Source organism: Zootermopsis nevadensis, unplaced genomic scaffold (assembly GCF_977971745.1).
Source record: "Zootermopsis nevadensis isolate Lab colony 2312 unplaced genomic scaffold, Znev_1.0 Znev_ptg000013l, whole genome shotgun sequence".
NCBI lineage: Eukaryota > Metazoa > Arthropoda > Insecta > Blattodea > Termopsidae > Zootermopsis > Zootermopsis nevadensis.
The window spans coordinates 7,542,282-7,560,761 of NW_028259145.1; the positions used below are offsets into that span (position 1 = coordinate 7,542,282).

The following is an 18,480-nucleotide window of genomic DNA, read 5'->3' on the forward strand; positions in this document are numbered from 1 at the left end:
GACTAAGTTAAAATGTGTTATGTTAGAACATCGAATATTTTGGATATTATGCATAACCAAGAATGCAGAAACTCTCCTACAGGCTGGCAAGGAAATAGACCTAGGAGTAAATGTAGACAAATCTCAATACATTGGCGTAATACGGGACCAACAGCTGCGGAACATAATTATAAGTAACACATCGTTTGAAAATGTTTCAAAATTGAAGTATCTGGGAACAACAACAAATAAATGAGGTCCATGATGAAATTAAGAGTAAAATTCATTCGGGAAACGTTTGTTTTATTCAATTTACATACTGCTATCATCTCGTTTACTATCCAAAGAACTGTAGATCAGGCAATATAAAACAATAATTTTGCCTGTTGTCTTGTATGGTTGTAAAACATGGTCTCTTACCTTGAAGGAAGAACGTAGATTACAAGTGTTTGAAAGCAGAGTGCTCAGGAAGGTATTTGGACCTAGGAGGGATGAATTAAATGGAGAATTAGAATCCTGCATTACGAGGAGCTGCGTGAATTGTACGGGTCACCTGGCATAGTGAGGATAGTGAAATGTAGGAGACTGGGGTGGACAAATAGCACGCATGGAGGCAAAGGGTACGTACAGAATTTTGATGGGGAATTTTACAGAAAAACGACCACTGGGCAGACCATGAAGGAGATTGGAGAATAAGATCAAGATGGATCTTAGGGAGGTGGGTGGGCTGTGAGGATGGGAAATGGATGGAGTTGGCTCAGGATCGTTTCCGGTGCCGGGCTTTGGTGTTGTCGGTGTTGGACCTGCGGATTCTACTACTAGAGAGTTAGTAGATATTTCTTGTGACCTTTGTTCGCATTTGTTTCCTTTCCTTTAGTTTAATTTGACTTGCGCTGTTTCTTCCACGGTCTTTCAACGATTCTTCTTTATTTTTGCCACTGCCTGCCTCTGCTTATTTAACCGATTCTTGTTTCGTTCTGCCGTTTCTTTTAATCTCTTGATTCCTTTTTGCCATTTTCGTCTTCATCGGAAAAATCGAACTTTGCAACAACAGCTAATTTGGCTGAAGCTTTTTGGTCATTCTCTTGGTAAAGTAAAAGAAAAGCTCTCCCACTACACGCCTTGGAGGCGCTTGAGGGGAGATGCGCTATAGCTCCTACTAATTCTTGTCTTCGGCACTGGATGGGAGGGTGAGTGGTCAGCTTAACCTCCGGTACCCACTGGACAGGAGGCTAGGTGGGCCTCAGAACCGGTCTGGACGCAGAAGCTAGAGGAAAAATTCTCTGCCCTCGTCGGGGATCGAACCCCGGTAGTCCAGTTTGTAGTCAGTCACTGCTGACTGAGCAGCGCCGGCTCGTCATTCTGTTTGTGTGTGTGTAACCAGTGGATGTTTCTTTTTGTTTTGATGTCGAAAGTCTTTGAAGATCGTGTTTTTGTCTATACTGCTGTACTGGAAGTGGGTAGGAACTAGTCATATACATGCCTAGAGGCGAAGTATTTACTTAGCTTCTTACACAATTGTACTATTTTTAACATGCTTGTAACCGGATGTTATAACCTGAAACGCGTTAAAGTAAAGTTAATTGTACGAGGCATCCTTGTGTTTCTCTATCCCATGCTCACACCCGATGTATTTGCGTGATGCATTATATCTGACCCGGTTCAAGAATACCGTGGGAAAAAGTAAAGAAGAAGGCTTTGTCTGTGAACTGACATTCACCCGATCAGACCTGTCCAGCTGAGGACACACGACACATCCAACTCCTGAAATAATGAACAAAATAATATAAACACGCCACATAATATGCAAAGAATCAGAAGATAAAAGGAACATCCACAACTACAACCTACAATCTACAATTACCGAAAAGCGTGCATTAAAAAATATTGAATAGTTTTAAAAAATAAACCTGAAGATGATGCTGAGACATCGAAACATGTTGTAATATATAGCGCAAATTGTAACATCGAGAAAAACTATGAATAGCGCGAATTATTTATATCAATTTTAATTTTAAACATCAATATTAAAATGGTTTGTGTATAGACTTGAAGAATAAATATATGTATCAACAGATATGAATTTGTTGTGTCAAAAATCTCCAAATATTTTAAAATGATATTTTATGCTTTTTATATGTTGGAATTGGACCTTACTGGGGGCCCTTTCCCTGGGGTAAAAGTGACTGGGATGTAGAGGTAATGGTTCACCTTGATTGAGTGTCAAGGTCAAGAGAGTGCGTCTGTACCTCTAACACCCAATATGTTGTCAAGGTCAGGTGCTTAGTATATACCTGAGATGTGACTGGCCCCATAAATTAACATTTTGCTGGTCTGTTTGTATAGTCTGTGTTAGTATTTATATATACTCTATCATAATTTGGAGGAAAAAAAGAAAACTATTATTTTAAATTTTTCATTTATATTTTTATTATTTAGGAAAAAAAAATAATGTAAAAGCACACATTATGGCACAATATTTAGAACTATGTAGGAATTGTACAAATGAAATTTACAAAATCAATCTTTATGTTTTAAGAATGTTCTACAAAGTTGACCCAAAATTCCTATTTCCATAGAAATGAAGGGGGAAGAAAGACGTTCGTACATGCAATTGAGACTTCAATTTGCTAGGAATTTTAAATTCATACACTCAACAAAGATCTTTCAGCACATAAACTGGCATAAAGTCCTGAAGATTGTTTTAATGTAATTATCAATCACATTTTAACGAAGCATCAACCAAATACAGAAAGTCTGCCACAAATCAAGGAACATTCCTTTTTCTATATCCTCCTCTTTCATGTAAACCAGATTTGATATTGAAACTGTTTTCAAGAAAGTTTGATGCCACTGAAAAAATAACTTCCTCTACCTAATGGAAATTGGTAATATGAGAGAGGTTCAACCAAGTAGATGTTTCACTTCTGGGACGTTGTGATAATTGTCCTGATGATGGAGATAATAAGCACCTCTGAAACGTCGGTCAATTCGTACCAGACTGCACAGCGCAACATACCAGAAGACTGTCATCTTCATGTGAAATCTCGTGTGGTTCAGCCAAGTTTACATGCACTCACCTTTATTTTAAAGACAGAGGAAGTTCCTCTGACAAAAAGTGTTTAACTCAAAGTTATCCATTGGAGTGGTAATGAATTTTAGTAGTCATCATCAAGGGGCACATGCGAGCGAAAGCTCAGAACTAGCAGAATAGCAATGCTGTGGTATTGACGTAGTGCCGCGAGGAAAGGTGTTGGGAGGGAAGTGAGGTCCTTTTGCGGCCTTGTATGAAATTTCGTGATGGCTACTTTATTTTTTGTATAGGCCCCGGGAGGATAATTTATTGAATAACAACTTTTACAGAAACAACCGATTGCCATCACCTTGCCGCCGTTGTGCGAAGTTGTATTTAAGTCAGGGTTTTCACAAATAACATTTTAAAAACACTTGACAGATATTAGTTATAATTGCATTTCGTAACACAGGTTTTCTGTTCACAAGTTGTCGCCTTGCAACTAGTGTATTGCTCCAAAATTGGCAACACGAACGGTGGCAGCTGAATACTGGAAGCGGTTGAGCTCGTACTGTCGCGTGAATTTCTGAAACATTGTGGCTGTTCGAATTTATTTCCTAAGGACAGTTAGATTAGGTTAGAATTTCAGGATATCAGAGCCCTGCATTCCAATTACACGAAACACTGGTTGACCAATACCACTAAAATACTCATGTCCTGGAAAAGGGAGCAATCTTATTGTGTGTCACGCAGGATAAGCAAAAACAGGCTTTATTCCTGAGAGAAAGTACTTTGTTCATGTCAACAAATTCGAGACTCCCATTATCATTCATATATGAACTCTGATAGTTCTGTAGACTGGAATGAAAACGGAAGAGCAATCCATTATAATCGTGGTTAATGTCAGCTGTCAGTCTATCATCGTATACAAAGACCCCAACACAGTGTCACGCAAAAAAAGACATTCAAGAATGGCTATGAAAGAGCTGTATTGAATATGATCCTGCAGAAAGTATACCCGAATCACTCTTTCACTCTGTGCCGTATAGACGTAAAAAAGTGTATGAACAGGTTTAGATGGCAAATGAACTGGGTCACCTTGTTATCGGATTATCTCCTTTATATTGTTCGGATAACCTAGCAGATCTCGTGTTCGGTATGTAGGACAGTTGCAGGAGGAACAAGTTGTTCGGGGTTGAAGTTGTGCAACACATCAGTATTCATTCAGGAGACGAAAATTATGACAATGAAGTGACTCGGAAACAGAAGAGGATGATAACAGTGACGAGCCATCGGCTGTTCCATTATTGTAAGTGTGTTGTTTTATACAGTCGATAATTATCACAATCCTCCATCATTGGCTAACCAACCAACTTACACCAGTACAAGACGTTATCCCATGAGAACGAAACGCGTTGCTGGAATTGATTTACTGTATCTTAAAACTCTTACGCTTACGCTAACAGGATTTTTTCTTTGCAGAAGGCCCTACCATGTTCAGATTTGGGCGTGTTGCTCGTGATGGGAAGTTGATCGCAGGTAATTTATCCCTTACGAAAAGGCCTTTGGTTGGATGGAGCTGAACCCAGGACTGAGATTGCTTTGGCTGAAGGCCTGCATGTTTGGGGGTAGACAGGCCATGCCCCCTTACAGTTAGTTACCTTGTGTCATTGGCTTATCTCCATGTGCCTTTAAATGTTGCGTTTCGTAGCTCTGAATACAGTCCAGCTTCGTGTCAACCGCATTTGTGAGTAGCTGACTGCAATGTCTGACAGAATTTAGTGGTTATAAGGATTTCATGTCAATCAACTAGCATCCAGGGCTGTGTTAAACCAAATATTACATGTTGTTATGATGTTGACGCTAATACGCAGTTCTAGCTACCAGAATATTCTACGCTTTGAGATTGAAACAAGTCGCTAAATTAAAACCCCATTAAATATGTTCACGGCATTGGTATTGTATATAGACATCTGGAAAACGTTTGTAGTTACGTATAAAACGCAAAGATTGAATGTAGTCTACCAGAAACAACATTTCAGAGGTACTTAATATAATTTGATTAGTTATATATTTCATGTTACACAGTTGTTTATACAAATAGGGTGATAATTGTCATTGTAAATCGTGTATGTTATTGGTGTTGGCAGTAACGGTTCATGGGCGGTGACATTTACAAGGAAGTGACTGGAAACAAGTTCTTTACTTCGATTTGCGGAAATGTTTGCGACTTATTTTTGTTTTTCGTGGACTTTGTACAGTTTTGCAATAAGTTATCTACATTTTTCTTTTTATATGTAGATTTGGTTTCTTCGAAACTGTCCGCTGCATGCACAAGAAATGTGGGTTGTGCATAGTCCACAAGCTACAGGTTGATAGCATTATTAATCTACTTCTGTTGACTTGAATCAACCAGTTTTGTTTTTGGTTTGTATGCTATATGTGAAGAGTCCTATGTCATAGTGAGCTTACAAGCGTTAATTTTTAGGCTTGAACTGTGCAGAAATCGGTGTGTCTTGGCATGTTGCTTGAAGTAGGAAACTTTGTATACACATATTACGAGGCGCGTCCACAAAGGAAGTTTCCCACTCGTCCCACAGCTAGCAAACCTTATATTGCGCGAATCGACTGTTCGTACGTGATAGAGCAATGACGTAGCATGGCGCATGCACTAACGGTACTTCCCGCGTTCTAACAGTAGCATCGTTGCAGCTGTTGAAGATGGAGGTTCTTATTCCAGCTCCCGCCGACTGTGAAGAGCGGTCAGTGATAACGCTAGGCCGCACACGGCTCGACGGACAGCAAGTCTCCTGCAGGAGTTCAGCTGGGAGGTGTTTAATCATTCACCCTACAGCCCGGACCTCGTTCCCAGTGATTTCCATCTTTTCCTACACCTCAAGAAATTCCTGTCCGGTCAGCGTCAGCGTTTTCAGAATGACAGAGAGGCGGAGATGGTTGTCACACAGTGGTTCCAATCCCAGACGGCAGACTTCTACGACACAGGTATTCAAAAGTTGGTCCCACGGAATGACAAATGTCTCAATTCCGGTGGCGAATATGTTGAAAAATAGCTGGACACTTGCTGTATCTGTTGCAATAAATATTTTGTTTTGTTTCTGTAAACGGCCCCAGGGAAACTTACTTTGTGGACGAGCCTCGTACATGTAGGAAAGACAAAGAAGCTCTGAACTATATATGCCATCTTATTTTACCTTTTAGTATAACTTCTGACATCCCAAATTATGACCAGTCCTAAGGAAGAGAAAGTTGAAGTCTCTTGTCTGTTAAGGGGTTCATGCTTGTACATTTCATACATTTAAACACCATGGTCTGTGCGAAGTAGAATACCCATTTATAAAACATCCTTGCACTTATGGCTTAATGTAAAATGTAGTAAATATACAGCTGTGCATTAATTCATTGATCTTATTTGAAAATATAGTGCATACACAAGATTATTATGCCGTCTTACATGTTTTGGAAACATTACTCTATATTTTGCAATCTTTCTTATTTTTAGTTATGGTTTCTTGTGGTAGTTTACATATTTTGCCAGTCTTGTTTCATGATGCAGGTATAGCAAGCAGAATGTCTATTTTGGCATTCATATTTCTGGGGCACGGAAAAAGTGATCAAGGTCTATGATGCTTATATAAGATTGTGATTCATACAATTCTGTGTATGATTTGAGGTTTTCACAGTGGTGAGTCTGAAGATTACTGTCCTCTGGGTTATTGTTCTGTGTATTCTGGTAGATGTCCACTAACATTTTAGAGGTCATACTGCCTCCGTTATCAGGGCAATGACGGAGGCAGTATGATCTCTGAAACGTTTGTGGAAATCTACCAGACTACAGAGAGCAATAACCTGGAAGACAGTAATCCTCATACAATTCTATTGTACCAGTGGCTGTCATAAATAATGTAACAGTTACCAGTAATTAACTCGCTGGGTTCTTTTTTGAAATATGGGTACATTAATCTCACGGTGATTGAAGATATTTGTATGTTCATAGCAGAAGTCAAACAGTTGTACTGGGGTTGTATCTGACTGTCATATAACCTCCGGAGGCTTGACATTACTGCCAGTCATTTCATGTGTTCTATGTGCAGGACTCTTTTCTTTGGCTAGGTATAGAAAGACGTGCCATAATCATGTTGATAGATGAGTTCCATAGATCCTAGTAGGCAGAATGGAGATGGAATGATATTGACAGGGTACAAATTGAGGGACCTATCCCATTGCCATTTTGTCCACCACAAAACCCACATGGACTATCCTAGGAGTGAATTCAGGCTATTATCGTGAGAAGGTGGCATTTAAATACCTATACCATAACACAGCCTGACACATATCGTATGAATGTAATGCACTGTGATACATCTAATCACATTTGTAAATAAATAGCCACACTGCACCCAAAATACATTTTTTTTACAAATTAATAAATTGCAGCAGCAACCAACAAAGTGCATATTTCAAGGTCACATGAAAAATGTTGTGCCACTGCAACATGAACAGCAGTGAAGACACTTAAGGACTCGCACCTTAGTGAAGGTAGCAACACTGTACTGGTGACTTTGAGGTGTTAGGTAAGGGGGGCAGGGTGAAATTCTCTCATGGCCTTGAAGCATGCGATTTGGTGACAGCTACTGTAGTGTAGTAAATTACTCTTTGGTACGCATACGTTGCACACATTTAATTCCAATTAAAATATAACCCAACAACAAAAATTAAATCAGAAGCAGGTCCACCTTCTGTAATAGACTTTCCCAACCTCCCCTGACTCATGTTGTCACTGTGGTTGCTAGGCCGCTGCTCGTGCCGGTTGTACAGAAGCTGTATTCTTGAACATTTCTTTCTATGAAACAGAATGTTGAACAGACTGTTACCGACACTGACCCAGAAATGCTGTGCAAAGTTGCATGAAGAACACAAAAAGAGTCGATGCTTGTCTTTAAGAAGGTGACGGACATTTAGGGTTGGACATTAGATGGAAAATTCTTTATACAAATGTTGCATACAACTTAAGTTATTTTCCATGTATAAAAAACATTAAAATACATTCAGACTTAAAATGAACTACATTTAAGTAAGAAAATTGTGCAACCGCGATCCAATTATATATGACCATATGCACCCAAGCAACCGCGCCATCTGGTCGACCAAATGGCATTTTATTGTTGGATTACAAATTTTCATTACCTACATAATTTGGTAATAATATACGATTTGTAGTGCTGGATGTCTACAACAGAAAGTGGGCTTTATGAGTTCTACTCACGACTCCTTTTTAATTCGTTAGGCCCTTATGTGTACAGTTGGTTGACTACAGACAGGATGTGATTTCTACATAAATTTTTTAAAGATGGTGCAACAACCCAGAAGACTATCACGAATACCTCAAATCCTACAAATCAAATTTTTCAGTGGGTTGGTAATATCGCTTTGTGGGTGCATGTTTTAGTATTACCTGAGTGAATGATAATATAGAGGTTTGTGGTTTTATTCAGTCTCTTTAGACAAAAAAACCATTATAATACCTCTGAAACTCCACTAACACCGCCTTCAACATCCTTGCCTGCTTACCTCTTATGATTACCTTACAGTCTCATTCGACAGCGTGTCTCTGGTTGAAAGAGCTTCGACTCTGTCCTGATTCTTTCACCTTGAAATTTGTCATGCACAACAAAAGACATTGAGATGTCTTAGAGACTGGCTCAGCTGATACTAGCCATTATATAACTAGTCCTTTTGACAACAAGAAACTAGAAAGAATATTGGAAAACAATGAAATTTAAGAGAACTGATGGAGCGGAGTAGAAATCAAAATAAAGTGTGTTAACGAATCTGCAAATCTGGGGTGGGGTGGGGTGGGGGTCGAAACAAAAACAAAACAGCAACATTCTGTAATTAATTTTAGTCTTATATTTGAAGACACATGAGGAAAAAAGAAAGACTGGATCAAGTACACTTTACGTATTCTTTTAAACATAATTTTCAAAAATTATTTCCTGAGGCCTTTCAGGTATATTTTTTTTAATTAACCTATGTTGAGCACTTATATGAATTCTGTGATTGCGATCTGACTCCTCTGTGGTTAGCCATTTATTACATGAAGCATTGCATTATTCTTTGCTTTAATGTGAGCACAAATGTGTCATGATATTCTTATTGTATTGGAAATGAATTTCCCTGTTGCTGTGCTCCGCCGTGTTTGACTCATAATGCACAGTTTTTATTTCAAATGGCTATTATGTCACATTAGATATTTTAAGTATCAATTATGGTGACCCTGGATTAGGAGTCTGAAGTGACCATCCGCACGTGGTGAAAAGGAAACAATTTCAAACTGTGAATTTGTCTGGAATTTTACAGCAGTGAAAATATGAATATTTGTCTTTTGGATTGTGATGCTGTGTAGGAAACTATCTAAATAATTCCTGTTGTAGAATACATTTCACAAAGAAAACGTATAAAACAATCATCATTATCTTTACAGACCAGTTGCTAATCTTAAGTCTGGCAAAAAGAGTGCTATTCTCTGATAAAACAAATAATCTCCTCCCAGAATTAAATGTTTTTCCATTAACTGTAAACAATTTCAAATAGTTCTGAGGGAATTTATGTTTATTGTGATTTTCTACCTTACGGGATAATATTTACGAAAGTGTGTGTTGTTACAAATGTTGCCTTGGTAATGCTTTCATGGCAAATTAATGTAAAGATGCTGACGAGGGATTTTTAGTCCTTATGCAATAATATTTGACCTACTGGTCATATAGACTGTATACTAATGTATTTTTATGCGGTGCTTTGTGGAAACAATTCACTGAAAGCAACTCCTCCATGGCCTAATTCGTTCCAGCACAGTAGAGCACGTGCTTACATGTTGACTCCTTGTGGCTTTGAATTCAGTTCTTTGTTTTTGGTGCGCTGCTTCAACAACTATGCCAGTTACAGCGCAAAAGAAGAACGCAATAATAAATATACGAAGGTAACAAGAAAGAAATTTCAAATAATTACGTTATGAGTTTAGAGGACGTTAATACACAAGGGCAACGTGCTACTGAAACATCAGCATCTTTGCAACAATAATTCAGTTGAACGAAGTCTATTAATTTAAAAGAAGAAAATATGTGAAACAGGTTGCTAAATCAGAGAATTTACATAATTAGGTTAGTCAGTATAGTGACTGGCTGCGGGCTGGGCCGTTGGGGTTCGATCCCCGACAGAGGCAGAGGATTTTCTTCTAACCTCTGCGGCCCACCTGTCCAGTGAGTTCCGGGGTCTTTTCCCAAGGGTAAGAAGCGGCCGATAAAGGCCGAGTGCCCTAAGCTAACGAAGGTAATGAAGTGTAACAGGCTATGAGGACAAGGTCGAACGAAGTTAAGAACGATTCGCGTCAGCTTGACCCTGAGGCCCTATTAATGGGGTAATAATATCCAGATAAGTTATCAGACTGGTTATGGTGGATTTGTTTTTCGTAAAACCACGCTGACAAGAATTCAGTTTTGAGCTTAAGAAACGTTAAATATAATGAATGACAAGTTCAAATAGTTTGGGAAAAGTATGAATTATAGAAATGGGTCTTAGTTACCGACAGAGGCAGTGTTGCGTTTTTTAAACAGGGACAAATGTCCGTGTTTCAATACAGTAGGAAAATAATACAGAGTTTGGCTTGGGTTAAAAATTTGTTCGAGAACAGGAACAAAGATCTCATGAGGATAAGGAATGACTTTCATTTTTATCAGCTGCTTGTTACACTTTTCAATAATTTTTTTTAAATATTACTTTACATTTTCTTGTTAATCTTGCTGGGCAAATTTCCAGTTATTAAACATACCTAGTGATATGATGATTATTATTTGTTAGTTGTTATAAAAATGATTATTAAATGATGATTTGCTTATTATGAGTATTTTATGATAACTAGCAGAGAGCTTGAAGTCTTACAGCAAGGAAATTTGACAAAAGCTTACAGTTTACCATAGACCAGATCATTCAATTCATCTAGTTTTATATCAATGGGAAAATTATCATCTCTAAAGTCAAGAACATTTGTCTTTATACAGTATAATCTGTAGAAGTTAGTTTCAAGGTATTTGTCAGGACTTTATACACATTCCGTATAAATATAAATAGCAGTTGGGCCCGATATTCCTTCTCGGGTAAGTTGCACCCTAAATTTGTTGAATTCTGAAACATATAATGTCAAACGCTTTAGTTTCATTCGTAATGTCTGAATGAGAATTTATATTGACGATATTTTAAGGACGATTCTTAAAATAAGAGATATTAAAATTAAATATTCTTGGGAATGTAATTATTGAAAGTTATTATGATGCAAATAACAATTCTTTGTAACAGTATCACTGGGACACGCGGGCAACTGCCCTCTTATTAAAAAATAACATTAAATAGTCGTGAGGTGGAAATTGATGTGCTGCGACCTGGTGGCCATTTTGGGTATTTGTTTACAACAGTTACCATATTACCATTGGCAACCACTGTTATGCGTTCTTTGAATGTTTACCTTGGTTATTCTGGTAATGGTGGTTCGCATTGATGTCAGCTGAAGTGATTGTGTATGCTAAGATTGTTTTTGTTGGGACAGATTAGGATAGAACAGGTTCAGACACATTTCGCGTGTGTTAAGGTTGGTTAAGTCAGATCCTTTAGACTAAGTTAAAATGTGTTATGTTAGAACATCGAATATTTTGGATATTATGCATAACCAAGAATGCAGAAACTCTCCTACAGGCTGGCAAGGAAATAGACCTAGGAGTAAATGTAGACAAATCTCAATACATTGGCGTAATACGGGACCAACAGCTGCGGAACATAATTATAAGTAACACATCGTTTGAAAATGTTTCAAAATTGAAGTATCTGGGAACAACAACAAATAAATGAGGTCCATGATGAAATTAAGAGTAAAATTCATTCGGGAAACGTTTGTTTTATTCAATTTACATACTGCTATCATCTCGTTTACTATCCAAAGAACTGTAGATCAGGCAATATAAAACAATAATTTTGCCTGTTGTCTTGTATGGTTGTAAAACATGGTCTCTTACCTTGAAGGAAGAACGTAGATTACAAGTGTTTGAAAGCAGAGTGCTCAGGAAGGTATTTGGACCTAGGAGGGATGAATTAAATGGAGAATTAGAATCCTGCATTACGAGGAGCTGCGTGAATTGTACGGGTCACCTGGCATAGTGAGGATAGTGAAATGTAGGAGACTGGGGTGGACAAATAGCACGCATGGAGGCAAAGGGTACGTACAGAATTTTGATGGGGAATTTTACAGAAAAACGACCACTGGGCAGACCATGAAGGAGATTGGAGAATAAGATCAAGATGGATCTTAGGGAGGTGGGTGGGCTGTGAGGATGGGAAATGGATGGAGTTGGCTCAGGATCGTTTCCGGTGCCGGGCTTTGGTGTTGTCGGTGTTGGACCTGCGGATTCTACTACTAGAGAGTTAGTAGATATTTCTTGTGACCTTTGTTCGCATTTGTTTCCTTTCCTTTAGTTTAATTTGACTTGCGCTGTTTCTTCCACGGTCTTTCAACGATTCTTCTTTATTTTTGCCACTGCCTGCCTCTGCTTATTTAACCGATTCTTGTTTCGTTCTGCCGTTTCTTTTAATCTCTTGATTCCTTTTTGCCATTTTCGTCTTCATCGGAAAAATCGAACTTTGCAACAACAGCTAATTTGGCTGAAGCTTTTTGGTCATTCTCTTGGTAAAGTAAAAGAAAAGCTCTCCCACTACACGCCTTGGAGGCGCTTGAGGGGAGATGCGCTATAGCTCCTACTAATTCTTGTCTTCGGCACTGGATGGGAGGGTGAGTGGTCAGCTTAACCTCCGGTACCCACTGGACAGGAGGCTAGGTGGGCCTCAGAACCGGTCTGGACGCAGAAGCTAGAGGAAAAATTCTCTGCCCTCGTCGGGGATCGAACCCCGGTAGTCCAGTTTGTAGTCAGTCACTGCTGACTGAGCAGCGCCGGCTCGTCATTCTGTTTGTGTGTGTGTAACCAGTGGATGTTTCTTTTTGTTTTGATGTCGAAAGTCTTTGAAGATCGTGTTTTTGTCTATACTGCTGTACTGGAAGTGGGTAGGAACTAGTCATATACATGCCTAGAGGCGAAGTATTTACTTAGCTTCTTACACAATTGTACTATTTTTAACATGCTTGTAACCGGATGTTATAACCTGAAACGCGTTAAAGTAAAGTTAATTGTACGAGGCATCCTTGTGTTTCTCTATCCCATGCTCACACCCGATGTATTTGCGTGATGCATTATATCTGACCCGGTTCAAGAATACCGTGGGAAAAAGTAAAGAAGAAGGCTTTGTCTGTGAACTGACATTCACCCGATCAGACCTGTCCAGCTGAGGACACACGACACATCCAACTCCTGAAATAATGAACAAAATAATATAAACACGCCACATAATATGCAAAGAATCAGAAGATAAAAGGAACATCCACAACTACAACCTACAATCTACAATTACCGAAAAGCGTGCATTAAAAAATATTGAATAGTTTTAAAAAATAAACCTGAAGATGATGCTGAGACATCGAAACATGTTGTAATATATAGCGCAAATTGTAACATCGAGAAAAACTATGAATAGCGCGAATTATTTATATCAATTTTAATTTTAAACATCAATATTAAAATGGTTTGTGTATAGACTTGAAGAATAAATATATGTATCAACAGATATGAATTTGTTGTGTCAAAAATCTCCAAATATTTTAAAATGATATTTTATGCTTTTTATATGTTGGAATTGGACCTTACTGGGGGCCCTTTCCCTGGGGTAAAAGTGACTGGGATGTAGAGGTAATGGTTCACCTTGATTGAGTGTCAAGGTCAAGAGAGTGCGTCTGTACCTCTAACACCCAATATGTTGTCAAGGTCAGGTGCTTAGTATATACCTGAGATGTGACTGGCCCCATAAATTAACATTTTGCTGGTCTGTTTGTATAGTCTGTGTTAGTATTTATATATACTCTATCATAATTTGGAGGAAAAAAAGAAAACTATTATTTTAAATTTTTCATTTATATTTTTATTATTTAGGAAAAAAAAATAATGTAAAAGCACACATTATGGCACAATATTTAGAACTATGTAGGAATTGTACAAATGAAATTTACAAAATCAATCTTTATGTTTTAAGAATGTTCTACAAAGTTGACCCAAAATTCCTATTTCCATAGAAATGAAGGGGGAAGAAAGACGTTCGTACATGCAATTGAGACTTCAATTTGCTAGGAATTTTAAATTCATACACTCAACAAAGATCTTTCAGCACATAAACTGGCATAAAGTCCTGAAGATTGTTTTAATGTAATTATCAATCACATTTTAACGAAGCATCAACCAAATACAGAAAGTCTGCCACAAATCAAGGAACATTCCTTTTTCTATATCCTCCTCTTTCATGTAAACCAGATTTGATATTGAAACTGTTTTCAAGAAAGTTTGATGCCACTGAAAAAATAACTTCCTCTACCTAATGGAAATTGGTAATATGAGAGAGGTTCAACCAAGTAGATGTTTCACTTCTGGGACGTTGTGATAATTGTCCTGATGATGGAGATAATAAGCACCTCTGAAACGTCTGCACAGACTGCACAGCGCAACATACCAGAAGACTGTCATCTTCATGTGAAATCTCGTGTGGTTCAGCCAAGTTTACATGCACTCACCTTTATTTTAAAGACAGAGGAAGTTCCTCTGACAAAAAGTGTTTAACTCAAAGTTATCCATTGGAGTGGTAATGAATTTTAGTAGTCATCATCAAGGGGCACATGCGAGCGAAAGCTCAGAACTAGCAGAATAGCAATGCTGTGGTATTGACGTAGTGCCGCGAGGAAAGGTGTTGGGAGGGAAGTGAGGTCCTTTTGCGGCCTTGTATGAAATTTCGTGATGGCTACTTTATTTTTTGTATAGGCCCCGGGAGGATAATTTATTGAATAACAACTTTTACAGAAACAACCGATTGCCATCACCTTGCCGCCGTTGTGCGAAGTTGTATTTAAGTCAGGGTTTTCACAAATAACATTTTAAAAACACTTGACAGATATTAGTTATAATTGCATTTCGTAACACAGGTTTTCTGTTCACAAGTTGTCGCCTTGCAACTAGTGTATTGCTCCAAAATTGGCAACACGAACGGTGGCAGCTGAATACTGGAAGCGGTTGAGCTCGTACTGTCGCGTGAATTTCTGAAACATTGTGGCTGTTCGAATTTATTTCCTAAGGACAGTTAGATTAGGTTAGAATTTCAGGATATCAGAGCCCTGCATTCCAATTACACGAAACACTGGTTGACCAATACCACTAAAATACTCATGTCCTGGAAAAGGGAGCAATCTTATTGTGTGTCACGCAGGATAAGCAAAAACAGGCTTTATTCCTGAGAGAAAGTACTTTGTTCATGTCAACAAATTCGAGACTCCCATTATCATTCATATATGAACTCTGATAGTTCTGTAGACTGGAATGAAAACGGAAGAGCAATCCATTATAATCGTGGTTAATGTCAGCTGTCAGTCTATCATCGTATACAAAGACCCCAACACAGTGTCACGCAAAAAAAGACATTCAAGAATGGCTATGAAAGAGCTGTATTGAATATGATCCTGCAGAAAGTATACCCGAATCACTCTTTCACTCTGTGCCGTATAGACGTAAAAAAGTGTATGAACAGGTTTAGATGGCAAATGAACTGGGTCACCTTGTTATCGGATTATCTCCTTTATATTGTTCGGATAACCTAGCAGATCTCGTGTTCGGTATGTAGGACAGTTGCAGGAGGAACAAGTTGTTCGGGGTTGAAGTTGTGCAACACATCAGTATTCATTCAGGAGACGAAAATTATGACAATGAAGTGACTCGGAAACAGAAGAGGATGATAACAGTGACGAGCCATCGGCTGTTCCATTATTGTAAGTGTGTTGTTTTATACAGTCGATAATTATCACAATCCTCCATCATTGGCTAACCAACCAACTTACACCAGTACAAGACGTTATCCCATGAGAACGAAACGCGTTGCTGGAATTGATTTACTGTATCTTAAAACTCTTACGCTTACGCTAACAGGATTTTTTCTTTGCAGAAGGCCCTACCATGTTCAGATTTGGGCGTGTTGCTCGTGATGGGAAGTTGATCGCAGGTAATTTATCCCTTACGAAAAGGCCTTTGGTTGGATGGAGCTGAACCCAGGACTGAGATTGCTTTGGCTGAAGGCCTGCATGTTTGGGGGTAGACAGGCCATGCCCCCTTACAGTTAGTTACCTTGTGTCATTGGCTTATCTCCATGTGCCTTTAAATGTTGCGTTTCGTAGCTCTGAATACAGTCCAGCTTCGTGTCAACCGCATTTGTGAGTAGCTGACTGCAATGTCTGACAGAATTTAGTGGTTATAAGGATTTCATGTCAATCAACTAGCATCCAGGGCTGTGTTAAACCAAATATTACATGTTGTTATGATGTTGACGCTAATACGCAGTTCTAGCTACCAGAATATTCTACGCTTTGAGATTGAAACAAGTCGCTAAATTAAAACCCCATTAAATATGTTCACGGCATTGGTATTGTATATAGACATCTGGAAAACGTTTGTAGTTACGTATAAAACGCAAAGATTGAATGTAGTCTACCAGAAACAACATTTCAGAGGTACTTAATATAATTTGATTAGTTATATATTTCATGTTACACAGTTGTTTATACAAATAGGGTGATAATTGTCATTGTAAATCGTGTATGTTATTGTAACGGTTCATGGGCGGTGACATTTACAAGGAAGTGACTGGAAACAAGTTCTTTACTTCGATTTGCGGAAATGTTTGCGACTTATTTTTGTTTTTCGTGGACTTTGTACAGTTTTGCAATAAGTTATCTACATTTTTCTTTTTATATGTAGATTTGGTTTCTTCGAAACTGTCCGCTGCATGCACAAGAAATGTGGGTTGTGCATAGTCCACAAGCTACAGGTTGATAGCATTATTAATCTACTTCTGTTGACTTGAATCAACCAGTTTTGTTTTTGGTTTGTATGCTATATGTGAAGAGTCCTATGTCATAGTGAGCTTACAAGCGTTAATTTTTAGGCTTGAACTGTGCAGAAATCGGTGTGTCTTGGCATGTTGCTTGAAGTAGGAAACTTTGTATACACATATTACGAGGCGCGTCCACAAAGGAAGTTTCCCACTCGTCCCACAGCTAGCAAACCTTATATTGCGCGAATCGACTGTTCGTACGTGATAGAGCAATGACGTAGCATGGCGCATGCACTAACGGTACTTCCCGCGTTCTAACAGTAGCATCGTTGCAGCTGTTGAAGATGGAGGTTCTTATTCCAGCTCCCGCCGACTGTGAAGAGCGGTCAGTGATAACGCTAGGCCGCACACGGCTCGACGGACAGCAAGTCTCCTGCAGGAGTTCAGCTGGGAGGTGTTTAATCATTCACCCTACAGCCCGGACCTCGTTCCCAGTGATTTCCATCTTTTCCTACACCTCAAGAAATTCCTGTCCGGTCAGCGTCAGCGTTTTCAGAATGACAGAGAGGCGGAGATGGTTGTCACACAGTGGTTCCAATCCCAGACGGCAGACTTCTACGACACAGGTATTCAAAAGTTGGTCCCACGGAATGACAAATGTCTCAATTCCGGTGGCGAATATGTTGAAAAATAGCTGGACACTTGCTGTATCTGTTGCAATAAATATTTTGTTTTGTTTCTGTAAACGGCCCCAGGGAAACTTACTTTGTGGACGAGCCTCGTACATGTAGGAAAGACAAAGAAGCTCTGAACTATATATGCCATCTTATTTTACCTTTTAGTATAACTTCTGACATCCCAAATTATGACCAGTCCTAAGGAAGAGAAAGTTGAAGTCTCTTGTCTGTTAAGGGGTTCATGCTTGTACATTTCATACATTTAAACACCATGGTCTGTGCGAAGTAGAATACCCATTTATAAAACATCCTTGCACTTATGGCTTAATGTAAAATGTAGTAAATATACAGCTGTGCATTAATTCATTGATCTTATTTGAAAATATAGTGCATACACAAGATTATTATGCCGTCTTACATGTTTTGGAAACATTACTCTATATTTTGCAATCTTTCTTATTTTTAGTTATGGTTTCTTGTGGTAGTTTACATATTTTGCCAGTCTTGTTTCATGATGCAGGTATAGCAAGCAGAATGTCTATTTTGGCATTCATATTTCTGGGGCACGGAAAAAGTGATCAAGGTCTATGATGCTTATATAAGATTGTGATTCATACAATTCTGTGTATGATTTGAGGTTTTCACAGTGGTGAGTCTGAAGATTACTGTCCTCTGGGTTATTGTTCTGTGTATTCTGGTAGATGTCCACTAACATTTTAGAGGTCATACTGCCTCCGTTATCAGGGCAATGACGGAGGCAGTATGATCTCTGAAACGTTT

General features: G+C 38.6%; 2 long non-coding RNA genes across 2 annotated transcripts; both read left to right on the plus strand.

Moving 5' to 3' along the window:
- Positions 1-3,873: 3,873 nt before the first annotated feature.
- Positions 3,874-5,615, plus strand: LOC147873872 (uncharacterized). The gene is made up of 3 exons (XR_015535077.1): positions 3,874-4,301; positions 4,475-4,531; positions 5,294-5,615. It is a non-coding gene; the product is annotated as an uncharacterized LOC147873872 (long non-coding RNA).
- A 9,922-nt stretch (positions 5,616-15,537) lies between these two features.
- LOC147873873 (uncharacterized) lies at positions 15,538-17,269 on the plus strand. The gene is made up of 3 exons (XR_015535078.1): positions 15,538-15,965; positions 16,139-16,195; positions 16,948-17,269. It is a non-coding gene; the product is annotated as an uncharacterized LOC147873873 (long non-coding RNA).
- The last annotated feature ends 1,211 nt before the right edge of the window (positions 17,270-18,480 follow it).